A 27,135-nucleotide genomic window follows, 5' to 3' on the forward strand; every position below is an offset into this window, starting at 1 on the left:
CAGCTTCACATCCACACAGTTGCATATTTTCCATTCTCTCATCACTCTGCTGTTGGTGTGGAGGTGTTTGGAATAATGAACTGCAAATGTAAAAAAAAAGTGGTGAGCAGAGCAAATGAGTAAGAAATAATTACTCTGCAATTCCAAGAGGGAAGGATCAAAGATTTTCAGAGGCATGTTCAACAGTCATGGCAACTTTAATACAGTGCAACTGTATTTGTGGATATATAGCTCATTACATCAATATAGTTTTAAATTCAACTACAGAAGATGTGATGAAATGCTTTCAAAGATTGGTGATGAATCATATCATCTCCTGCCTGAGAAGCAACTTGGATCTGCTCCAACTTCTCTACCATCACAACAGATCATCAGTAGATGCCATTTCATTGGCTCTTCACTCAACCCTGGATCATCTGGACAATAAAGATACCTATCAGGATGTTCTTCATTGACTACAGCTTGGCACTCAATACTCTCAGCCCCTCAAAACTAGTCAATACGCTTCAAGACTTAGGAATCAGTAACTCCTTGTGCAACCTGATCCTTGACTGCCTAACTTGCTGATCCCAGTCAGATCAGGTTGGCAACAATATCTCCTCCACAATCTCCATCAGCATAGGTGCACCACAAGGTTGTTCTTCATCCCCTTCTCCACTTGCTGTGAGGCTAAGCACAGATCCAAACCCATATTTAAGCTTGCTGACAACACCACTGTTGTAGGCACAATCAAAGGTAGTGACAAATCAGCAAAGGAGGGAGATTGAAAATCTGATTGAGTGGCCCATAACAACATCCTCTCACTCAATGTCAGCAAGATTAAGGACATGATTATTGACTTCACAAGGAAGAAACTGGAAGTCCATGAGCCAGTCCTCATTGGGGGCATCAGATGTGGAGAGAGTCAACAAATTTAAATTCCTTGGTGTTATCATTTCACACAGTTAGATGCTGGGTCCTGCACTTAAGCTCCATTACAAAGAAAGCACAGCAATGCCTCTACTTTCTTCAAAGTTTGAGAAGATTCCGCATGTGATCTAAAACTTTGACAAACTCCTACAGATGGGTAGTGGAAAGTATATTAACTGGCTGCATCACGGCCCTGAATGGAAACACCAATGCCCATGTGCAGAAAAGCCTACAAAAAGTAGTGGATACAGCACAGTCCAAGATGGGTAAAGCTCCCCACCATTGAGCACATCTACACGGAGCACTATCGCAAGAAAGCTGCAACCATCATCAAAGGTCCCCACCATCCAGGATATGCTCTCTTCTTGCTGCTTGCTCAGTTTGTTGTCTTTTGCACGTTGGTTGTTATCTGTCCTGTTGGGTGTGATCTTTTATTGTTTCTATTATGTTTCTTGTATTCACTGCGATTGCCTGCAAGTTAATGAATCGCATGGTTGTATATGGTGACGTATATGTATTTTGATAATAAATTTACTTTGAACTTAGAACATAAAAGTCTTTTGTTCTTTCCTTCCCATGATATTAGGGACTGGCATCAGGTAAATTTATATTATACCATCCTAAATGAGGAAATCAAGACTACAACTTAAGGTGAAATGAAAATAAAGGTTTGAAGGTAAATATAATGGAAAGAGCAATTTTATTGACTGAATGTCTTCTTCTAATAATGTATCTGTCTCTCTGTGTTCGTTCTTTCCTTTTATATGGAAGGGAAGCAATCAATGGTGCGTTTGGAATGCTCAGAATTTCAGTTTGTTATTTTCATCAAACAGTCATGGAAACCAAAATGATACTTGACATCGTCAAAGTCCTGATGGCTGAATAGGAACAGATAATTTAGCATCTGTATTAATAATCTCTGGCAGATTTCAGCTTGCCACCAATAAAATGACTGGATGGCAAATCCATAATCTCTGTTTCACCAACCTTCTGTTACCCCTCTCCCTCATTTTCCGCCCATTCCCTCTTATTCCTCCCCTATCCTCCCAAACCACTCTCCCCATCTTCCTCCCTTCCCTCATCATGTGCAAGATAAGTCTTTGATGACATGTCCGTTTTCTAAAAGGCCAATGGCCAAATTATAAACTGTCAGCGATTGTGCAGCACATGACTTTGTTAACACAGTTCCAAAGTCTAAGTGGTGTCGGAAGCCACTTTGGCCTGTGCAGTAACACCCAGATAGACAGCGGTGTCAGTCAGTGTGAAATGTTGATTTGCTGCTGTCATTGTCACTTCGGAAGTCAGTTATGTTTACTTATTTACTGAGATATAACACAGATTAGTCCCTACCAGCCCTTCGAGCCACACCTAATCTCGGGACAGTTTACAATGATCAACTAATCTCTCGACTGATACATCTTTAGAATGTGGGAGGACATCTGAGCACCTGGAGAAAACCCATACGGTCATAGGGAGAACATACAAACTCCTTACTGGCAGTGGCCAGAATTGAACCCTGGTTGCTTGTAATGGAAAGCACTGTGCTAACCACCAGGCTACCATGCCGCCCTAATATATTTCAGGGAATCGTGCGCAGCTGAACTTGTGTTTGTCAAAAGAGAGGTTGTGTAGCTTTGAAAGGATCAACAGGACCCTTCAGACTGGTTAGTGATTATTTTCAGCTGGCTGCATTTTCAATTCCATACCTCGGCTACTTTCCAGATTTCTTTAAAGCTTGTGAAGCTCAAAAGAAAATGCCAAGGAGCTGCTGAAGGATTTGACTTAAAAGGCTTTTAATCAACTGTTTGATCAAGAGAAGGGCATTAATAAATGAACCCCCTTTCTTCCCGTGCGTCTCAGGAAACAGCTTGTTAGCCCTCACTGCCAGTCTCACAACTCAGCGCCGAGAAGCCCACCATTCTCGACCATTGTACGTCTAGGGAATACACACTCTGGTGCCGCCAAATCAGTGAGATTGCGATGTGTTCGTGTGAATGCTGCCCTGTTACAGCTCGTCGGCAGGAAATAACAGACCACACACCGATACAATTAAAGGAAGTATATTGATGGATATTTAACTTACCTAAAGAATTAGTAAAGAAAAGAAGGAAAAAAACAAAAAGGGCCCATTATAATTAAACAGTCAAATGTGCACAAGTTGGAGCTCAAATCTTCCAAAAGAAGATCCCCAGTAGACTCCCGCACCTCGTTCCATCGAATCACAGTCCCCACCAGATTGAATCCTTCAACTGGTTCTCTCCAGCATCTTCTCTCTTCATCTCCACCAGACAAAGACAAAGGCTCACACAAGAGTCTGGCACAAGAAAAAACCTGCTCCCCAGGCCTTCTGTCCTGAATAAATGACCCACATCCCCTTATCTCCAACAATAACCCAAACACTGCTTCTACAGAAAGACCATTACATGAAATACCCTACAACGTTAGCAGTGAAACCTTGAGCAGGGCATTACATAAGCAATTTTGCAGTAGCATAAGCAGAGGGTGCACCAGGCTTGCAATGGGGAGAAGGAAAGGGGAAAGGATCCCCTCCGTAGTTATGTCCAGCTGGTTTATTAGGAGACCAAAGTTCGAAGTAAATTTTATTATCAAAGTACATATATGTCACAATGTACAACCCTGAGATTCATTTTCCTGTGGGTATACTCAACAGAAGTTGAGCGAAGTTTTTCCCTTTTGTTCAAGAGACTGATGGGTGAAGCCATCTTGCTTCAGTTCTCCCACTTTTACCTGTCAGGAACTGTATGCAGCTCACACTGAAACCTGTTACCTTCTGCATCGGAAACTACAACCTCAGAGTAGGGTCAAGCTCTGCATTGTCAATGGCTGCCATTGTCACTGTGGCCATAAACTTTTGTACATTAAGTTCCTGTCAAATTTGTGCTGGAGTATGTTCAGCACCTACTGTTGTTCAAGGGCAGTTGTTTACACTCTCTTTCCAAAGTGGGTTACTGAATTTAATCCTGCCTTGCCACAGAGACGGTTTGGAAGAACAATCAGACTTTCTGTAGTTACCAGCTTTCTTCTGGTAACTGATTGTCTCTTGCTTGCATGGAACCTCAATAACGAGTGGAACAGATTTCACTTGCCCACAGTCATAGCTAACACTTCATGAAGGTCAGTGTCCCAAGTTCTGGCATTAGTCACTCTGGCTGTTTTCATGACAAGTCAAATAATTGCCACTGGGCAACACAACCTTTTGGCTCACAATCTGCTGCCTTGTGGGCAGAATGTATGCAACAAAAGCCAAGATGTCACACAAAATGTCAGACACTGGTGCATTGAGATTCGCACTGCTCTGGAAGAGCCAGCTCTACTGGTACGGTGACTGGTAGTCTATGCAATCAATAAGCCATTTTGGCATACGTTTCAGACAATGTGTGAGAGTGAAGTAAAGCAATGCAGATTACATTTATCCTGATATATTGAAACTTCTGGTAGGGAGGTGATGAGTTATAGTACATTGGAATGTGGAATTTAAAGATCCATTTACCTGTTCATTGATCTTCCTGCACCAACACTTCCAAGACTTTGTTCCTTCAGCTCTGACATGGCCAGTCTGGCCTCAGAGCCCTTGAAGAGTTTTTCAGAAAAACCTCTGACTTCCTGTAGATAGAACCCATTTATTTTTCGCTTTCTGTATTAAGGCTCCGCTGAATCAGAATCAGGTTTAGTATCACCGGCATATGTCGTGAAACTTGTTGTTTTGCAGCAACAGTACATCATAATAATTATAAATTATCCAATGCTGCTTCAGTCTTAATTGTCCTCTGGGTCAGAATGTGTTCCAGCACGCTGACAACACCAGCTTGACACACAAAGCATCTCCGCTTGGCTTTCAGACATGCAGGATGATTGCTGCAGGACATCTATAGATATTGTACCCCGCTGAGACTGTAGCCAGTGAAAGCAAACTTAAAGTTGGTTACATGAAGACACCAAGTAGCAAGAAGCGTGTAGTTTCTGCAGCACAATTTTTTTTAATTTAGTTTGGTGTGCATTGATGCTGTTTTGGCTTTAACTCATTATTCATTCCCAGTATAATACTTTTCATCTAATTTTCCTATTGCAGTGCCAACTATCACTGCCAAGATTATTTAATAGGCTTTAGCCAGTTAATAGTGTAGGAATAATTTTGTCAAAAATCATTGAAAATCCTTGCTGCAAAAATACAACCATTTTTGGAATGGGGAATAATGAAGTAGGAGTGGAGGAGGTGTAATTACCGGAAGTTCAAGAAATTGATGTTCATGACATCAGGTTTGAGGTGTTGCTTTCTCACACCTTCTCTTCATACCTACACATCACCTCCTTCAGTTGCTCCTCTTTCTTCCATGGTCTTCTGTCCTGTCCTATCAGGTTCCCCCTCACCTCTTCCACCAATCAGCTTCCCAGCTCTTTATTTCTCCCCCTCCCCCTCTCCCAGTTTCACCCATTACCTACCAATTTGTACGTCTTCCTCTCCTCCCCCCACCTTCCTACTTTGACTTCTTCCCTCTTTCTTTCCAGTCCCGATGAAGGGTCTCGGCCCAAAGCATCGACTGTTTATTCCCGTGCAGACATGCTGCCTCCAGCACATTGAGTGTATTGCATTTTCTCGATTATTTTCCTGCTCATCCAAGAGCAAGAAATAAAAAGAAATGAAATTTCACAGAAAATATAATTGAATATTATTAGTTTCACATCTTTTAGTGGTTTCTTTAATCGTTTTATTTAAGGGCCTGGAGTGCCTGCCAAGAGACTGACATTGAAGTTTGCACTCTGAGATTTCTGCCTGAATGCAGATGGTGCAATCCGAGTACATTTCTTGATGTTATGCCCAAAATGGTACAACTACCCCTACTGTTATAAGACAATGTATGACAGACTGACTGCGTACAACAGTGAAAGACCTGGCAGTAGCTGCTGAAAGAATAAAGCTGATTGTGAATCGTATGTAGGCCTGTGTTTATTTTCAGGAATGAGAATCATGCAAATTCTTCACCTTATTATAAAACAAAACCCCAAGCCCAAATTAGTTAATGTTCTATCCTGGATTCTCGTATTGGCTTCATTTTCAGGAAAGAATGCAGAACGTACCTGACACTGTTTGACGTTAATTGGGTGAATTCGGATGAACTCTTGGTCAACAATTCAGTAAGATTACTATGAACAACTCGGATTGTTGGATGTTCTTGAATATGTCTCGCCCATTCAGGTAGTCATCCCAGGAATGAGAAGGCACATAAGAAGGGCATTCACCCATCAAATCCTCAGCATCCTATTCCCTCTATTACTTTCTTGCAGTATTTTTTTCCCACATACCCATGAAATTCCCCTTAATTCTCCTACCTCCCATCCACCCTTCGGGAATCTACATCTTGCATGTCTATATGTTGATGAAGCAAAATGGTGTGCTGAGAACCCACAGCCACTGGGAGAACATGCAGACTCCAGACAGATAGCACCTGAGGACAGGACCACGCCTGGGCCTCTGGAACTGTGCAGGAACAGCACTGTCTCTTCCATCCTCTGTCCAGATGGTATTTTCCAATCACTCTGCATTCCAGAGTTCTCGCTTAAATTGTTATGTAGCTCTTGTTTAGTTTTATTTTGCTGGCACGCATTTCAAAGTTCAAAGTAAGTTTAGTATTAAAGTACACATACATCACCATATACAAACCTGAGATTCATTTTCTTGTGGGCATACTCAAAAATCCATAATTAGAGTAATAACCATAATGGAACAAATGAAAGGCCACACCAACTTGGGTGTTTAACCAGTGTGCAAATGTACAAACTGTGCAAAAGCAAAGATAAAGAAATGAAATTAAAAATAAATAAATAGATAATAAATATCAAGAACATGAGGTAAAGAGTCTTTGCAAGTGAGTCCATAAGTTGTGAGAACATCTCAATGATGGGGGATGTGAAGTTGAGTGAAGTTATCCCCTTTGGTTCAAGAGCCTTGTGGATGAGAGATGAGAAGCAATAACTGTTCCTGAACCTGATGGAGTGAGTCCTGAGGCTCCTGTGCCTTCTTTCTGATGGCAGCAGTGAGAAGAGAGCATGTTCTGGGTGGTGGGGGTCCCTGATGATGGATGCTGATTTCCTGCAACAATGCTCCATGTAGATGTGCTCAATGGTGGGGAGGGCTTTACCCCTGATGGACTGGGCCACATCCATTACTTTTTTTAGGATTTTTCATTCAAGGATGTTGATGTTTCCATACCAGGCTGTGATGCAGTCAGTCAATATACTCTGCACTACACATCCATAAAAGTTTGTAAAACATTGTAGATGTTGTGCCAAATTTATGCAAATTCCAAAGGAAGTAAAGGAGCTGGCATGCTTTCTTCGTAAGTGTTCTTATGTGCCAAGCCCAGGAGATGTCCACCAAGGAATTTCAAGTTCCTGACCTGTTCCAACTATGATCCTCCAATAAGGACTGGCTTATGAACCTCTTGTTTCCTCCCCCTGAAGTCAATGATCAGCTCCTTGGTCTTGCTGACATGGAGTAAGAGGCTGTTGTTATGACAGCACTTAGTCAGATGTTCAATTTCCCTCCTACATGCTGATTCGTCACCACCTTTGACGGTGGTGTCGTCAGCAAACTTGGCATTGGAGTTGTCCTTGGCCACACAGTCATAAGTGTTTGTAACATACCAATATGCCAACATTGTGGTACTGCTTCAGTGGATTTTGTAAAATGGAATTTCGACAGTAGCAATCAGCTGTTCATAATGCATCTCTAGTATTCCTCCTTTACACTCACAACCAGAAAGGGCTCATGCAATCTGCAGTGACTAATCTCTTCTCTTTGCTTAGTTCTAGGTTTTACCACCTGGTATAAACAGGAAGTTTGCATCAGAACAATACTGACAATATTAATACAGCCATTTTGAATCCAGAATGGTTGTGAACCAAATTAATTTCAGTAGCTGACATTGATACTGTGTGTGAAAGGTGCTTCTTGCCTTTGTATAATGGTACAGAAACATTCAGAGTTTATTAAATTCAGTGGGTTTCCAATTTGCCTCACTGTTTTTTAATAAAATCTCGCTGCTGGGAATGTTGTGACCTTAGTCATTACAGCAGGGTGGAGCTCATACGCTGGTATTGAATCAAAGTTCCTGCAGGACAAGCTAGGAGGTGAATTCAAATATTGGTACGCTTTGGCATGCGAATGTTGATCAACACTTACAAGGTAAGATGTAGGGGCTTCATAGGGGATTAGTAAAATTTATACATAGGTGAAGAAATTAGTACAAGTTGAGAACCTCTTATCTGAAATTCCAAAATCCAAAACCTCCAAAATCCAAATATTTCTGAGTGCTGACTTGATGTCATCAATGGAAAATGGAACGGCGCGAAGGTTCCCAGGCGATGCGGAGGTCTCTGCGCACCACAGACAGTTCTGTGAAGTGATCTCACAAATGTAATGAACAAAAATAGAAAACCTCTGCATAAAGTGACAGATGAAGATATCGATCATGTAGTGTCAGCGTCGGGGTGAACATATGCCGTTCATGAAACAAGCAAAGTGCTGACATGATGAACTGAAAATTAAAGGTAATTGTGAATATTCAGCAGGCTGGTTAAGAAATTTAAGAAAAGGCATGGCATAAGATTTTTACAGCGTCACTGATGAAAATCTAACAGCAAAACAAATCTACAATGTTGATTGTTTCTATACCTCATATAAAACTAAATACAAATGCTGTAACCTTTCAATCAAAACACAAAATTGAAGGTGGAGACCAAAAGCCTTCTGTGTTTGTTGCTCAACAGCTGATTCAGGTATTCTCCTGGTGTTGCTGTGCTGCTTCTGTTAGCCTGCACTCAATATATTTTCACTGTATTAAAGGTATGTAATAATATTTACTGTTAAGTACATATGTATGATAAACAAGTGTAAGACACAGACTACTTACATGTACATTTAGAGTCAGAAGTTATGGCGATCCCAAGCTATATTCCAATACCTGAAAAAAATCCAAAATCTAAAACACTTCCCACCCAAAACATTTTGTATAAGGGGAACCCAACCTGCACAGGTAAACAAAACCTTGGTGAAAAATGTAGATTTTATGGGGCAGGATAGAGAGGCAGGGGGAAATGTTTCCAATGTTTTGAGCCTAGAGGTTGAAGATACAGTGGTCCAATGTCGGGAACAAGTGGCTCTATTTACAAGAGCAGAGTTCTTACGGGTGTTGTAGTGCTGGAGGGGGTCACAGAGACAGGGTGGAGTATGAAAACATATGGTGAAATGCATAGCTTCTGTTAACAACCAGCACAGCCTGCGAGTGTTGCCACACATTCCGGTACCAACATTGGATGTCCACAGTACAGGCAAAAAAAGAACATCAGCAAGACATGCCACTTTCCTGCCTCCCATCCACCCACACACACTCCAACCCCAGGCTGGGCCTCTGGGTGTCCGGTCTCTGGCCATCGGGCTTCGACTTCCAGGCTTCTGATCAACCTTCGGGCTTTGCTCTTTTGTATTGACCCTCAGACCAGCTGATGATGGGACGCCAGACTTCAGGCTGGAGCTTCAGGTTCGCCGACTCACCGGCCGTTGTTGTGCAGATACCTGGAACAGTCTGAGAAACATGCTTTATTGGCATTGCTTCCTCCTTACAAGATAATGGTGCAAGTCAAGCTTACCTGCAGTAGCCTTGGCCATCCCATGCCGTTTATCTCTTTCAGCAATCAACTTCCCAACTCTTTACTTCACCCCCCACCTCCCAGTTTCACCTATCGCCTACCGCCTTGTACTTCTTCCTCCCCTCCCCCCACCTTCTTGCTCTGACTCCTCATCTTTTTCCTCCCAGTTCTGATGAAGGGTCTGAGCCTGAAACATTGACTATTACTTGCTGCCTGGCTGCTGAGTTCCTCCAGCATTTTGTGTGTGTTCTGTGCATATATTGGCAAGTGTTGAAGTAGGCACCGGGGGAACACATGAATGAGTCCAACAGTGGAATGCTGAGGTGCTCGGTAGTGGGGCCGAGAACTCCTCATGTCCAAGCTAAGACAGTGCTGTCTGGCATAATAATGATATGGCTAACCTTGGGAAGAGGGTAAATTGTTCCCTTATTTTAAATATATTAATGGTCTAAGTTATTTATCACTAATTTCAGGTGTGAATTAAATTTTATTTATTTTTAAAGAATCATTTAAATTTTCAGTTCACCAATTTCAAAGGTCTCCATCAATAGTGAACCTGTGCCCTACTCTGTGGATACTAACTTGATAGGGCACCTCTCGGGATATGTGTGAGACTGGCCAGCACCATGTGGGTATGTAGGCAGTGTGCAAATTCCAAATGAATCAGTCCACTAATTCCACTTGTCCCTTTTAATATTGTCACTGCATTAATCAATTTGCTTTTGTTATGCTTATCAAAATAAAGGAAAATGGCATGCATTAGTCTGATGTTTCAGTAGGGGTAAATGTAGTCAAGTTAAGAATTTATCATTCAGTAATGCAACAATTATGGTTAATATTCAAATATCATTATCTAATTAAACATTGTATGTTCAGGCTCAATTTTTATTTGTTTTTTTTTTCATTGAAGTGGTAGGATGTTGTATAATTTTGCTCATTCCTTCACGTTGCTAAGGCCTGCAGGTTGCTGTGTAGCTTGCATTCTTGTATCGATCACCTGATTGGTCTCAGCCTCTCGGAAAATCACAGTAAGGCGCCTGGTTTCACTTCTGCTCTGCCAAAGGATACACAGAAGGATGCCCACCCCACGATGCAGCAGCCCGCAGGCATTGGGAGAAGGCCATTGCTAAGTGACTTTGCTGCAGTTATGATTCAAGTGTAATAGGTATTGAAGATCAGCTTTGTAAATACAGTAAATGGAATGCTGCAGTTGCCTGAAATGCTTTTGCTTGTGATTGCCAAACAGCAGTGTATAACTGGCGGAATCAGCAGGGTTGATGCTGGATTCATTTGCAAGGCTGATGTAGAGAACTACATCATGTTAGGCAATAAGGAGAGGCAAGGGATTTCCAGCCTTCGGAATCTGAGTCAGAGCTGCCCTGGCCCATTGCTTGTTGATAGGATGCTGGGTTTAATGCTGTCTCTCTGCCAATCAACCCAGGCAGGTACCATTCTTGCTTTTGATAAGAGATGTCCAGAATTAAATCTAGTCATCAGAATATTGCATCAACAATACTGGGCACTGACTGATTTACCCTGTCAGAGTATAATATGTTGTCATCTTCTTAACCCAGCAGAGTATTGCTGGAGAAGTCTTTTAATTGTGAGGTGTTTCTTCATTGAATCACTCTGAGATATCTGAAATACTGTTATTATGGTCCATTTACGATCTGGTCTTCAAAGTATGAGTCATGATATGGTTCATCTCTTCTTCAGGATTGAGATGCGTTTGCTTTTCCCTGTTGTGTATAGGTACTCTGACACCTAGGCTACAGGGCTGCAAGGAAGATACTGCAAGGTGGAACAGAACTGGTTGGATTTCTCTGCTAGGAGCCAGCTTGGATTCTATGGGCCAATTGCTCTCTATAGTCAAAGCAAAGGGCTCTCTTTAGTCCAGCCAATAACTCTAAAAGCAACATGGGGAGATTACTGTCCACTTAGTTGCCTTCTCCCTTTTAAAACTGATCAGTAGGAGGAGAACTGAGAGCAAAAAGATACACACATACCTAAAGCTCAAACCACAAATCACCTAATCTGATTCACCTTGAGCACTAATCCTTTCTTTTTCCTCTCCTACTATTATCATAAAGCTGAATTCCCATAATTAAGATCACCTTTATTTTCTCTTCCCCCTCAGCCTTCCACACTCTCCCTGTGAGCGTCAAACCCAACTCTTTCTCTTGCTGATCTTCCTCACCAGTGAGTCTATTAGAGGTTAATGCTGTCATTTTCCTTACTCTTCTGTCCATTCACAGCCATCAGTTCCTCACTAAAGAATAAACGAACTATATTGACCAATAGATACAAGAGATTCTGCAGGTGCAGGAAGTTTTGAGCAACACACACAAAACGCTAAAGGATAAAGATCCTTAATCAGGACTCGAAAGAAAGGAGCAGAAGATAGGTGGATGAGGGGAAGGAGCACAAGCTGGAGGGAGATAGGTGAGCCCAGGCAAGGAGGAAGGTAACTGGGTGGAAGTGGGGGAGGGGTGAAGTAAGAAGCTGGGAGGTAATTGGTGGAAGATATAAGGGATTGAAGAAGAAGGAATTTGACAGGAGAGGACAGTGCACATGGAAGAAAGTGGGGGAGGAGCAGGGGAACCAGAGGGAGGTAATGGGCAGGTAAGGAGAAGAAAAGGGTGAGATGGCAACCAGAACAGAGAATGGAAAAGAGAGAAGAGAGTGGGGGTGGGGGTGGAGAGATTACTGGAAGTTAGAGAAATCGATGTTCCTGCCATCAAGTTGGAGGCTACCCACTCCTCCAAAGTGTGTATGGCCCATTGTGGCAGTAGAGGATTTCCCACAGCTCCAAATAGTCCCACTTGATACTTATCTTATCCAATCCTCCTCCTAACCAGTTAGTCCCTTCCCACAAGACTCTCACTGCCCAGCTTTCTTCTCAGGCCCCTGTGTGGTAGTAGATGTAAAAATGCACCATTTGTACAACTAAGATATCCACAGTGCCTCTGCCAATGAATGTCAGCCCCATCTCTACACTAAAATAACCTCAACAAATGAAATGACATTCACGCCTTAGAGTACGTCCATCACATCAAGTTTCTGCTCCGCTCGCTCTACCTTCAAAATGTTTTAGCATGCCTTCTTTTATGTGTTCCATGCCCCTATATCATCCTGGATATCTACAGCTCAGCAATTTGCCAGTGTCCATCTTTGCCTGAATAGCCTCAATCTATCCAACAAAAGCTGAAGCCACTAGGAATGGCTTTTACTTCCATTTCCATAATCTTATCTTTGGAGCCCTTCAAGCTTCTCTCCTGAGCTTTGCATCACTACTCATTTACCTGATTTTCTTGGGGGCCACCTGCTTGCTCGTGTATTCTGATAACATCGGACCCATTTATAGATTTATGTACAGATATACTGTAGTGACAGCAACAACCGATCTGCTGGAAGGACTCAGCAGTTCGAGCAGCGTCTATGGGAGGAAAGAAATTGTTGACAGACTTCCCTGTAGAAAAGAGATTAGAAAGAATTCCTACAGCTAGAGGAAGGTGAGTCAGTGGAATTTATTGCCATAGACAGCTGTGGAGGACAAGTCATTGAGTATGTTTAAAATGGACGCTGATAGATTCTTGGTTAGTAAGGGCGTCAAAAGTTATGGAGAGAAAGCAAGAGTATAGGATTGAAAGGGAACATAAATCGGTCATGATCGAATGGCAGAACAGACTCAGCTTAATTCTGCTCCTATGTCTTATGGTCTTACAGTCTTATAATTCAGGTCATAACATTGTGCCACAGTGAAAACTTCTGTTTACCCAATGTATAACTGGAGGGAAGTCTAGTTGACCAGACAAGATTGGGCAACAGAGATGTAAACCTATATGAGCAAGTTCAAGTGCACCAGGTTAATGAGGGTTAATAGAAAGCCGATGAGAGGGAATTGAAGCTGTGATTTAACTATGTTTGTATGTTGGAAGTGGCAGAATATCATTATCATATATATAAGTACATTCTAATTGTCAGCGTGCAATAAGATGTGCACCATATTTGGAAGCACCTGGCACCTCTAACATAGAATACCTATCAGCATTACAAGACCTGTTCACAGACCACTTCCAAATGACTACAGTCACCTTTATTTCCTGACAGAATTTCCATGCCTTGTCACAAATTCTGTCCTCCTCCACATCCGTGGTGTTGTAATAGATTAAGAGAGCGATACAGTGCGAAAGCAGGCCTATCAGCCCCATTGAGGTCTCACTAATAATCTCTCCCATGTTCTCTTCAATTACCCCAATTCTATCCCACCCTGCCATATGAGGGGCACTTCACAGTGGCTAATCAATCATTCAGAATGCACATCTTTGGAACGTGGGAGGAAACCAAAGCACCACAACAAACCCCATACAGTCACAGGGAGGATCTGCAAACTCCACATAGACAGCATGTGGTCAGGAGTGAATCTGGCTATCTGACACTGTGAGGCTGAGCTCTGCTAGCAGCACCATGCTGCTGACCAGTTACTGAGTCAGAAAGTGTGGAACCTGGGCATTCTCTTCAATGAGTCCGACTTTACATCTTGGCATTACAGACCGGCTAATTCCACACCCAGAATGTTGTCCATCTCTCTCCATGTTATCCCAAATGTTCTAGTACTGCCATTTATTCTCACTCCATTGAGTGCAAACTTCAATTCATTCATTATTATCCTACCTCCACCGAGTAACATTCCTCCACCCCCTGTGGTCTCTGATCTGCATGACTGCCTCTCTGAGCCCCTGTGTTTCTGATGAGAAATGCCAACTCTTGTAAATAAAAACCCATAATGTTTGGAAGGAAATCTTCATTGAATTCAAAATATTTCAAAGAGGATTTTAGGTCTCTGGGTAAAAAAAAAGGTAACGAAGTACAAATGCTGCACCCGAAATATTAATTTGGTTCAGAGGATTTTCACACATAGAAATAATTCATAATATTCATAAACAGATTTTTTCTCCTTTCAGTTGTAAATTCCATATTTTATAATAATCTGAGTAGCCCTGACTTGTTCTTAATTCGCATCCATGAACATGATTATTACAGTTGCTGCTTCCTTTTATACCTTCAGTGCTGATAAACCACTGGCACTGTCCTGTGCACAGCAACTAAAATCAGGAAGATTTTATTTCCCCCCCATCAACAAGCATATGTTGGATACTTTCACAGCTGAAGCGTCCTTAAAACTTTTTTCTGAACAAGTTATATACTTTATGAGTTTTGCCACTTATCATTTAAGATACAACTAATTTGCATTAAGCACCATCCTATATTTATATATATATATATGTATAGCATAAATTTAACACCAGCTGTACAATGCCTAATTCTTGAAGGGTACAAAGGGTTTGGAGAGAATACAGAAGGTATTTATGAGGTCACCCTGGATTTTTATGCTGAAAATCAAGGAGTGGATTTGAAGTAACACCCTGCTGTCTAACTAAGTATATGACCTTTAAGGAGTTGAACGGGTTGCATTTAGAATATGTTTTGTATAGGCTTTGGGCTGAAAGGTTTGAGTGGTTTGTTTCCATTAACTTAAACCTCTTTCCTTTCTTGAACTAGTGCCGTACGCTTAATTTCCAATGACGCCAAGTGATTATACTGTGAAAGAATGTAAAATCATTGTCACCAGACTGAATGGTTTCTCTGTTCTGGAAACTCTGAGGCCGATAGGGACACAGCCACTTGTGAATAGAGATATTTTCCACTTCGCTTTTCCCTTTTCTGAAATGTTCAACATAGTTCGGAATCTCACACGAAGTAATTGAAATAAAGGTCAGAGCCAAATAACATCTCTGACCAAATAAAACACTCATTTCTACTTTTGTCCTGGTCCTGGATATAAAGCAGAGGTCCTACTGTTCATTACATAGGTAAAAATTAGTAAGCGCATTCATTTTTCAACTTGTAAGCTGATGAATTTTCTTGACGTTTGTGTGGGATTATTGTTATACCTGCTTGCTTTAAGTGTGTAGTGATTCTGCTGTCATCTACACTAGATTTACTGATCATTCTGGTATTGGCTGATTTGCATTTGTTATTGAAGCAGTCAAATCTGTCTAAAGTATCAACAGGAGGTTTAAGGGTTCACAAATTCTTTACTTACTGTGAAGCGATTTAGATATGAATTCAAAATCAGGCATTCTCTTTGCAATGGATTCATAATGAGGTGGAAATTCATTGGTATTCATTCTTGCTATAGGGTTATGGCAACTAAGATGACACCAGTGATTGTCGGTGAAGTTCTGTAGGCTGCAGACAATAGTTCTAATTATACTGTTAAATATTCCTCTTTTGAAATACACTCACTGCAGTCTGAGCATTGTAACTTCTCTCTAAGAAATGTACTTTTAAATCAACTTAATGAACTGCAGATCTCACACTTGCCTAAAGGACTTGGCAAACCAAGCAGGTATAGCACCTTTCAGCAGATGAAGGTTCACCGTGACAGCCAGAAGCGAGGTAGGAGGCTGAAACATGGATGGGTGAGGACTCCTCTACACAGAATCTTCTTGGCAAATTTACAGTCGCTGGAGATCAAAACTGAGGACCTAAGGGCAAGATTGCTGTATCGGAGACACTGTTATATTCTATGTTTGACCGAGACTTGGCTTTCTCCCAGAACACCAGATGCAGTGAACAGACCCAAAGACTTCCCGATTTACAGAATTGTCCGAACTGTTGATTCAGAAGAGGCAAAAGGAGAAGGTCTGTGTTTCATGATAAACTCACGGTGCGATGTGGCGGTATTGTTGAACTTGCGTTCCCCTGACTCGGAACACCTAACGTTCAAATGCCATCCATTCTATTTACCTATGGAGTTCTCATCTGTGATTCTCACCGCAGTTTACATGCCACCAGCGGCCAACTACAATCAAGCGCTCACGATGCCATCTCCAAACAAGAAACAGTCCATCCTGATGTGTTTCTGATTTAGGTCTGATTTGGAGGTTGACACTAGTTTGCCTAGATATCCTTTTACTGCCTGTGGTCCTCGTGCCTGTGTGACATACAGCAACAGGTTCAAAAGACAGACCATTCAATAGGAGCCTCAGGAAAGGGTGTGGCATGCAAAAGCAAATAGACCCTGTGATGTACTCCAGTTATATCTGCAGCATCAAGGCACTAATCATACAGTAGATAAGTGGGTTTTCAGCTCTATGCCAGTAAGTTCTGAAAGTGAGGCTGCCCTTGACCCATGCTCTTGTATGAAGGACCCTCTGTCACCTTTACCTTAGTTGCACTTCAAAGTTGTCTGATAAGGAATATGTTAAGCCTTCTTCCACATTCTGCAGACCCACTGAAAACATAGTGAAGCTGGAGAAAGTGAGAGGGATGACATTTGTGTTGGCTGTAGGATGTACAGGATGGAAATGACGGAGTCAGCAAGCTGAACTCCCACGTTCATCCCAGTGGCCATCTGTCGAGAGAGATGGATGAATTAAAACTTGACTGATATCGTATTCTTGCCAAGGCAACATTCAGATCCAAAGCCTCAGCTTGCTCTTCAAGATGGATTCAGTGAGCACCTTTAACACAAATACTGAACAGTAAATGTATCAGTTTAGAAACATGGAGCCACAGTAGATTGCAAATGCTGAAATCTGGATGAACAAACAAGATGCTGGAGGAACTCAGCAGGTCAGGCAGCATCTCTGGAGTGAAATGGATAGTTAATGTTTTGGGTCGAGGCATTTGTAGGTAAACTGTACCTTGATCATGCCAGATTTTTAATTATGTTTATTAGAAGTGCACTTTACAGAATTTTATCTTTCTGCTTATCGAAGCAGGTGCTCATGCTGAAGTATTAGCATATTGGTGAGAGTGAGAGACCAGAGTATTGTTCTGACACTGCATTAAAGAGTTTAAACATGTAGAGTTCATCGTAAACGCAGATTGGCTGCTCCAATTACTGATACTCTAGGAATCATTTCACAGAACTATTGTTGACAGATTTATCACCATGCCATGAACCATAATGTAATTTCTCTCATCCGGAATGCCAAAATATACTTAACATTGTAATCCTTGATAAGACAATTTGAGTATTCCATGGAACATCAGGATTAACTTTGCAGTACCTAGTTGACCAACTTTTAATCAATTATTAAATGACATCATTCCCCTTAATGGAAATTATGAGAAAAACTATTCTGCATTATATATATATACACACACCAATTAAGCAATCAGTATGAAGCGTATCTTCCTGATATCACAATAATAGCTGGATGCCTGGGTAATTCATACCTTCTGGAAGTGCAAACTCCTCATAATAATGTTGAGTTGGGCATTTTTGATCTTTAGTTGGAGAACTTTGCAACCTACCTTTGGGTGCAATGAGACCTGATTATCACCGATCACATTTCTCTGTTGAGTTGGTACAGGAAAAAAGTCAGCGGATGAGACAATATTGTGGAGGGAAGTGGACAGTTAATGTTTTGGATCAGAACTCATCAAATGGACTGGAAATAGATAGTTGACGTTTTGAGTCAAGATCCTGCATCAGGACCTGTCCAGTTGAAAGGTCTCATCCTGAAATGTTGATTGTCCATCTCCCTCCACAGATGCTGCCTAACCCTCTGAGCTCCTCCAGCATCTTGCTTTTTGCTCCAGACCCCAACAGCTGCAGCCTCATGTCTCCAAGGTGCTGGGAGTTATTCAACTTTTAGACTCTTTATAGCTAACATTGTATTAGTCCATGAATTTTAAGTATGCTGAGGTGTGTGACTCAGAGCGAACAATCTAATGTACAGTACAACAAATGTAATCAATTCTCTCAATAAGCATGCTATTTGAGGAGCGGAGAAAATAAAATGCAGCATCTTGAACAGTAATAGCTCTAGTTCTGCCTGAAAACTTCAAAAGTGAGTGATGGTTGCTCATTAATTGTGTGTCTAATTTCAATTTCTGTCATTGATGCAAGCTTGATAAATAGCAAGTCTACTCCATTATCCTCCAGCCGTTTGGCTGGAAAATTGTCACCATGCACACATTTGTTTTTAACACTTCTCAATCCACCTCTGTTTGCTTTTCATGCCCTATTTCCAATTCCTTTCACATTGAATCATTAATCCTTTTGCATTTAATCTGTCCTGTCTACACACTCTGTCTCTCTCGCAGATCCTTTCTCCCTTTAAACTCATTATGTTTCCAGGATGTTTCAGTTCTGATGAAAGGCTGTCAACCTACAATATTAACCCAACAGCTGCAGATGCTGGAAATCTGAGATGAAGAATTCAGTCTATCCCCCATTCACAGGTGCCAGCAGTGTCCAACACAGACACAGTGCTGGTATTGAGGGATTTATCCTGAGGACAGTTCCTACCTCACACACTCTGTCCATTACATTCCTGTATATGTATCATTTTATAACCTAAAATGAGACTTAGTTTTTTCCATCATGAGCACTGTCTAATCTCAACTTGTAAGTTGATTGGTTTATTGTTCTCAGATGTACTGAGGTGCAGTGAAGAATTTTGTTTTACATGTCATCCATACAAGTCATTTTGTCACATCAGCACATTGAGACGGTGCAAGGGAAATACAACAACAGAATACAGAGTAAAGTGTTACAGTTACCAAAAAAGTGCAGTGACGGCAGATAATTAGGGATAAGGCCATGACGAGGTAGGTTGTGAGGTCAAGAGTCTAAGAATTTCCAGTTTTTATTTCACCATTCCAGAATTCACAATATTTTACTTCAGTGTAAGTGTGGGTTGGAGCTTTGAAAGAACTGCAAAGAATGATATCATATTCATGTTCTGAACTTTAAAGAATGTTTAAACCTCTTATCGCTTGAATCGTGGTATAGTTGTCTGCCTATTTTCTTTGTGTATCAGCACAAGTTGTGAAATGTCAGTGCCGTCATCTAGAAGATTAGGTAATTAGAAAAAGCACTCATTCTTTAGTAGGAGACAGACTGGGACGCAGTCTGAGAGACCATTTCACTTAACGCAGACTGGGAGACCGTTTCGCTGAAACACAGATTGGGAGACTGTTTCGCTGAACACCTACGCTCGGTCCGCCAGAGAAAGCAGGATCTCCCAGTGGCCACACATTTTAATTCCACGTCCCATTCCCATTCTGATATGTCTATCCATGGCCTCCTCTACTGTCAAAATGAAGCCACACTCAGGTTGGAGGAACAACACCTTATATACTGGCTGGGTAGCCTCCAACCTGATGGCATGAACATTGACTTCTCTAACTTTCATTAATGCCCCTCCTCCCCTTCTTACCCCATCCCTGACATATTTAGTTGTTTGCCTGTTCTCCTTCTCCCTCTGGTGCTTCTCCCCCACTTTCTTTCTCCTGAGGCCTCCCATCCCATGATCCTTTCCCTTCTCCAGCTCTGTATCACTTTCGCCAATCACCTTTCCAGCTCTTAGCTTCATCCCACCCCCTCCGGTCTTCTCCTATCATTTCGCATTTCCCATTCCCCCCACTACTTTCAAATCTCTTACTATCTTTCCATGCAGTTAGTCCTGACGAAGGATCTTGGCCCGAAATATCGACAGTTCTTCTCCTTATAGATGCTGCCTGGCCTGCTGTGTTCCACCAGCATTTTGTGTGTGTCATTCTTTAGTAGTTCCTTTGTTAAATCTCGGTAAAGATGCCGAGATACAGCATAGGAGGTGCTGGGACATATCATCAATGATGTAACCTGGGGGCCATCAGGTGTTTCAACATCAGACACCCTCGTCCAGGCGACCCAGCCAGGGTTGATCAGGCTTTGGCTCGTGTCCCAGCAGCATTGGTTCACAGGTCACACCACTTGGTCCATCGCTTAGTAGCCTCTGTGACAGTCCTGATGGCTCTTCTCTTTGCAACACCCCCCCCCCCATTATGCCAAGGTTCTGCAGTGTGAGCAGCCAGCAAAACGTTTACGACTCATATCTATAGGTGCCCTCTACCACTGTCTCTAGCACCAGCTCTACCAGCTCCCAGTATTTGGCCTTGCTCACATCTCGCCCTGGACCAGTTTGCATCTCTCCCTGCCCTGGGTCCTGTCAAAGCGGCTTGAAGGGAAGCTGCCCAACCCTGACTGACCAGATGCCTCTGTCCCTGTCAGATCCCCGTACCTCAGACATGACTCGGTCATCTCCACTGCATTCCTGGGCCTTTCACTTCCTGCCCTTGTCCAGACTTCACTGCCTGCTATCGAGACTTTGGGGTTGCTGGAATCTTTGTGCAGCAGCAATTCCCTCGTGTGGAAAACCATAAATGCCTTATTCAGGCTTCTGCAGGGAAGCTCTACTGTGGTCCATTTCCGGTACAGAGCAACGCTGCTCAGGCTACATGGGAGGCCCAGCCATCTTCAAAGGTAGCCACTGATCTTTCTTTCAAGAGCCTCAGTAGCTGACATGGATACCTCATATATCAGCACTGGCCAGAGGATTCTGGGGAGTGTGCCATGCTGGTTGATCCAGGCCTTGAACTTGCCAGCTAGGCCTGACTTGTCCACACTAGTGAGCCAGACTTCTAACTCCTTGGTGGTCTTCTGGATGGCAGCCATATCTCTCAGACAGCACTCAAAGACCTTCCTCAGGCTCTTGACTGATTTCTCAGAAATGGATGGCATAGCAATTCCATCCAAGGGGAAACAAAACGTCTGTGAGTGTGCCTTTCTTTAATACCAGAAACCTGGATGTCTCTGGCTTAATACTCATCCTTGCCCACACAACAATCCTCTCGAGACCCTGGAGAATCCATCTACTGCCTGGGATTGATATAGTTGTCACTATGAGGCCTTCTATGAAGGCTCTGATCGGGGGTTGCTGCATGACTGACTTAGTCAGAGGGCCTCCCTCCAGTTCAGTTGGCTTAACCAGCATGCTCGTGATCAGGGGGAAGAGGATCGCTAAGGTTATACATTCGGTTATAACAAGTTTTCCATACCAGTGCCAGCCTGATTTAGTTGTTCCTGAGGAGACTGTCATTCCGAAGTTCCCGTATTAGAACATAGAACATAGAATAGTACAGTACAGTACAGGCCCTTTGGCCCACAATGTTGTGCCGACCCTTAAACCATGCCTCCCTTATACCCCCCCCCCCCCCACCTTAAATTCCTCCATATACCTGTCTAGTAGTCTCTTAAATTTCACTAGTGTATCTGCCTCCACCCTGACTCGGGCAGTGCATTCCACGCACCAACCACTCTCTGAGTGAAAAACCTTCCTCTAATATCCCCCTTGAACTTCCCACCCCTTACCTTAAAGCCATGTCTTTGTATTGAGCAGTGGTGCTCTGGGGAAGAGGTGCTGGCTGTCCACTCTATCTATTCCTCTTAATATCTTGTACACCTCTATCATGTCTCCTCTCATCCTCTTTCTCTCCAAAGAGTAAAACCCTTGCTCCCTTAATCTCTGATCATAATGTATACACTCTAAACCGGGCAGCATCCTGGTAAATCTCCTCTGTACCCTTTCCAATGCTTCCACATCCTTCCTATAGTGAGGCAACCAGAACTGGACACAGTACTCCAAGTGTGGCCTAACCAGAGTTTTACAGAGCTGCATCATTACCTCGAAACTCTTAAAACTCTATCCTTCGACTTATGAAAGCTAACACCCCATAAGCTTTCTTAACTACCCTATCTACCTGCAAGGCAACTTTCAGGGATCTGTGGACATGTACCCCCAGATCCTTCTGCTCTTCCACACTCCCAAGTATCCTGCCATTTACTTTGTACTCAGCCTTGGAGTTTGTCCTTCCAAAGTGTACCATCTCACCCTTCCCCGGGTTGAACTCCATCTGCCACTTCTCAGGCCATTTCTGCATCCTATCAATGTCTCTCTGCAATCTTCGACAGTCCTCTACACTATCCACAACACCACCAACCTTTGTGTTAGTCCAGGATAAGGTCCTCTACCTACTTTGATTATGTCATTGCAGTGCAATCTCCACCAGCTTTTGTGGTAATGACCCCATCCATTAGAGAGTGACCATTAATTCAGCAGGACAGTTCCCGTGTAACCTGAAGATTGTTTTATTCTCTGTCCATTTAAGAACTGACAGCAATGGTCACACCTAATGGGCCGCATGCTGAGAGCAATGAGAATTTGCAGCACTTCACTGAATCTGATTGGCAATATAAGCTTCAGCATGTAGTTACACAGGGATATCTGACAACTTTTGGTGAATCCCATAATTAAAGCTCATGCTGTTTGTCAGATTTCCAGAAGCAGCATTTGGTGACATACAACCTTTATTTAAAGGCCAATAGAGTAGCCGAGAGTAATTTCTAGGCCTCTAACCCCACAAATTGTGTTATGCTATATGCTCAGAATTTTGTCCTGTGCAAACTTGTTGCTCAGGGATATGGGGACATCAGTAAGCACTCCCATCACTAAGGTTTTTCACTCAGAGAGTGGTTGGTGCATGACTACGTGAATGATTAGAGGGTACTCTTCATGAATAGAGATTGGGGGTGTTGAGGGAGAAGGTTAGCTCTCAGCACGACGCCACGTCTATTCTGCACACTTAAACAGTAATGCTCGCACTTGAAACACAGTGAGGAAGTCCGCAATCTGACACAAATGATACCTCAAACTGAGTCATGTACTATAGTGCCAGTGGCTGTCAATGTGACCAACACCATGGGGGTATGGAGTAACCAGTCAAAAGGGCATTAGGGTATTGTGGAGCTGTAACCCTGTGATTCACCATCTGAGGCCTATCCATACTCAGGGCCCAGTTTGTTTTGTAACACAGCAAATAGGGTAAAGTATGGGAGGGGGTAGAGCGCATGAAGACCCATACTGCTCAATATCTCACTGGTAATTCTGCACTGGGGAGTTCACTGACATCTTGCACTTCTAGATTTTTTTTCACATTTGTTATTGACCAGCAACGGCAGTCTTGTGAGAACTGCAGTTTTCTTTGTGGTTCTATAAAACCACAAGACCATAAGATAAAGGAGCAGAAGTAAGCCAGATTGAGTTTGCTCCGCCATTCAATCATGGGCTGATCCGATTCTTCCGGTCTTCCCCAATCCCCTGCCTTCTCCCCATACCCTTTGATGCTCTGGCTAATCAAGAACCTATCTATCTCTGCCTTAAATACACCCAATAACATGGTCTCCACAGCCGCTCATGGCAACAAATTCCACAGATTTACCACCCTCTGACTGAAGTAATTTCTCTGCATCTCTGTTCCAAAAGGACATCCTTCAATCCTGAAGTGATGCCCTCTTGTCCTAGACTCCCCTACCATGGGAAATGACTTTGCCATATCACACTGCTGTTGCTTGCTTACGTGTCACCTTGCAAGCATCGCAAATTACACTTTGCAGGAGATTCTACGCATAAACGTCCAATTGTTATTGTCATGGAGGGTGATACAGTGGTGCAGCTAATATAGAGCTGTTGCCTCACAGTTCCAGAATCAGGGGTCCAATCCTGATCTCCAGTGCAGTATGAGGAGGGGTTGTTGCATGCTCTTCCTGTGACCGTGTGAGTTCCATTGCTTATCTACTGAAGGATAGATTGCACCCCAATCAACACCTACCTCCTTACCTAGCCACTAGGTCCATCTGAGTACCGGTACTCAGATTCATGGCAGTATACGTTAAATATCATATCCCACCATCTTTACTAGCAGGACTGGGCTTTTTTTAATGCAACACGATTCCTGTCACTCACCTTTCTAGTCTTGCATCCAACATTATTTGATTGCACATTCTCATCATAGCACGCAGAACAGTGCAACACAGGAACAGTCCCTTTGGCCCACAATATTGAGTCAAACTAATTGAAATAGTGATTAAATATCTAACTAAGCTAAACCCTTCTGGTTACACACTGTCCATTTCTATCCATTTCCTGCATATTCATGTGCTTATCTAGGAATCTTTAAAATGCTTTTATTGAACCTGCCTCTGCTCTGGCAGTGCACTGCTGTCCCACACGTCTCCTTTGAACTTACCCCCTCTCACCTTAAACACATGCCATCTAGTAGTAGACATTTTGGCCTTGGGATAAAGATACCAGCTGTCTACTCTTTCTATGCCGCTCGTAATTCTGAAACCCCCTTTCACTTGGCATCTCTGGAAAACCGGCTCGTTAAAGGGAAAAGGAGCAGTTGGCAAGTGGGAGGCTTTTAAAAGTGTCAGGGGCTGCATGCCCCTATGGTGGACAGACCAAGATTTTTAGAAATCCTGGCAGACTAAAGATATTAGCATGATTAGCAAGTTTACTGATAATATTAAATTAGGGGGTCTTGTTGGTAGTAAAGCAGGTTACAATGAGGAGCAAAGAAATGTTTATTTATTTTATTGAGCATTGAATAGGCCCTGCTGGCCCTTCAAGCCGTGCTGCCCAGCAAACACCGATTTAATCCCAGAGACAATTTATATTGACCAAATAACCTACCAGCTGGTACATCTTTGGACTGTGGGAGGAAACTGGAGCACTTGGAGGAAACCCACGTAGTCACAAGGAGAACGTACAAACTTCAGACAGTGGTGGGAACTAAACCCATTTCACCTGTACTGTAAAATGCTGCGCTAACCACTACGTTACCATGCTTAAGTTAGGGAGAGGGGCTGAGAAATTGCAAGTGGATTTCAACTTAGATAAGCGTGAGGTGGGCAGTCAAACCAGGTGGAGCTTCTACTATGAATAGCTGAGCACTAACGTGTGTTGTGGAACAAAGGGACCTGGGAGTATGAGTGGGAGAGGGGACATTATGCTGCAGTTATATACGTCATTGGTGAGGCTCCACATTGAGTATTGTGTACACTTTTGGCCATCCTGGGTAGGAAAGACATTGTCAAACTGGACAGGGTGGAGAACTGGTTTACAAGGAGGTACGTGGACTAGACAGACTTAGTTTGAGGGAAAGCTGGCCATACCGGATCTCTATTGCCTGGAGCGCAGAAGAATGAGGGTTAATCTTACAGATGTTTATTAAATTATGAACAGTATGGATAAGGTGGACAGCCATAGCTTTTTCCCCTGGGCTGAAGAGTCCAAAACTAGAGGGCACAGATAACAGGCAAGAGAGGAAAGATACAAAAGAAACCGTAGAACTAATTTCTGTACACAGGGAGTAGTGAGTGCGTGAATAAGTGGTGGAGGCGGGTACAATTACAACAGTTGAGAGGCATCTCAATCTCATGGAGGGAGAGGCTTGGAGAGTTATGGGCCAAACATGGTCAACTTGTACAAGCAGGGAGGATGCGGAGCTCAGCATGGACCAGTCAAACCAAAGGCCCTGTTTCTGTGCTGCATTAATCGATTACTTTATGACTCAATGACTGGGTGAGGAAAGAGGTTGAGCAGTTTAGGACATTTTGATCGGAACATCAGAGAATAAAGTGTGTCCTTATAAACCACGAGAGGCATAGATGGGGCCAATATGCAGCCTTTTTCCTAAAGTTGGGAAATCAAGACCTAAAGGGCATAGATTTAAGGTGAGAGTACAGCACAGTACAGGCCCTTCTGCCCACAATATTGTGCTGACCTTTTACACCTATCCTTCCTCACAGTTTGCCAGGACCTTTTCACCAAGGCAACATCTTCTGACCCCCTGTCAACCTAATTTAACCACTCCAACAGCTCTAGCAAACATGCCCTCAAGGACATTGGCCCTTCTGGAGTTCAGGTGTAGACAGGTCATTCATTTTGGACAGGTCAATCCTTCTCCGGAAGCGATCCCAATTATCCACAAATCTGAGAGGGCAGAGATTAATTCGAAACCTGAGTGGCAATATTTTCGCCCAAGGGGTGGTCCTATGTAGAAAGAGATGGCAGAGGAAGTGATTGCAGCAGGTCCATTAACAACCTTTAAAAGGTATTTCAGACAGGTACATGAAAAGGAAAGAGGGATATGGGTCATAGAATTAGAATGGAATGGAATGGTTTAGAATGGAATCCTGATCGGGATGGGCCAGGTGGTCTGAAAGCTTGTTTTCATGCTCTATGATGCTGTTACTCAATGACCTCTCAGCATTGAATAGTAAGAAAGAAATTAATGGAAAAAAAATTATCCCTCCTAGTTCATAGAAATAAACACCGTGGAACAGACTTTAATGACTGAATTTTGAAGTACTGTGCTCTAATGCGAGGCATGAGATTCAAGGCAAGGATCTCGGTGGCCAGGCTGATACTACTGCCACCTAGAGGTAGCAAATAGGTTGCTACAGCAGAATTCGGTCTATTTTTATTCAAAAATATGTAGTTCTTTAATTGATTGAGATAATTTTCTCATTTGTAGTTAATTTTACAAAGTAATTTGGATCCTTCAGCCATCATTTATTTCTACATTAAAGTGTATTACATCCAGTCTTTAAGAAGATATAATTAATATTATATAACAGTTCTTTCATACGCACAGTGTGCCATTTTCTTTTTCTCCGTTCCCCACCATTGACAACCTGTGTGCCTTGTCCATCACTGCTGTTCGTGCTTAGTTACCTAGCAGCACATATTTCACTCTTGCTTTGCTGAGCTTCTCAGCAGGCTTGTCGCAGTCAGATCTGGGGCAGCAATCCAGTTAAAAGTGGGATCCATTCTGGTGTTCTTACAGTGCTGCAGGTAGGTGTCGTCTTGTGGA

At 42.7% G+C, this 27,135-nt stretch overlaps 1 protein-coding gene across 6 annotated transcripts in view; it reads left to right on the top strand.

Moving 5' to 3' along the window:
- The window catches only part of arhgef4 (Rho guanine nucleotide exchange factor (GEF) 4), a 476,594-nt gene that overhangs the window by 422,120 nt on the left and 27,339 nt on the right, over positions 1-27,135 (top strand). Inside the window, exon 1 of one of the 6 annotated variants that reach the window (XM_073040798.1) lies at positions 10,648-10,741. The exons of 4 other annotated variants lie outside the window; for them this stretch is intronic. The gene's annotated coding sequence lies outside the window, so the exon portion shown is untranslated. Of the gene's footprint in view, positions 1-10,647; positions 10,742-26,949; positions 27,117-27,135 lie in introns of those variants that run through there. One more of the 6 variants, XM_073040796.1, reaches the window with a different exon arrangement.

Source organism: Hemitrygon akajei, chromosome 3 (genome assembly GCF_048418815.1).
Source record: "Hemitrygon akajei chromosome 3, sHemAka1.3, whole genome shotgun sequence".
Classification (NCBI taxonomy): domain Eukaryota; kingdom Metazoa; phylum Chordata; class Chondrichthyes; order Myliobatiformes; family Dasyatidae; genus Hemitrygon; species Hemitrygon akajei.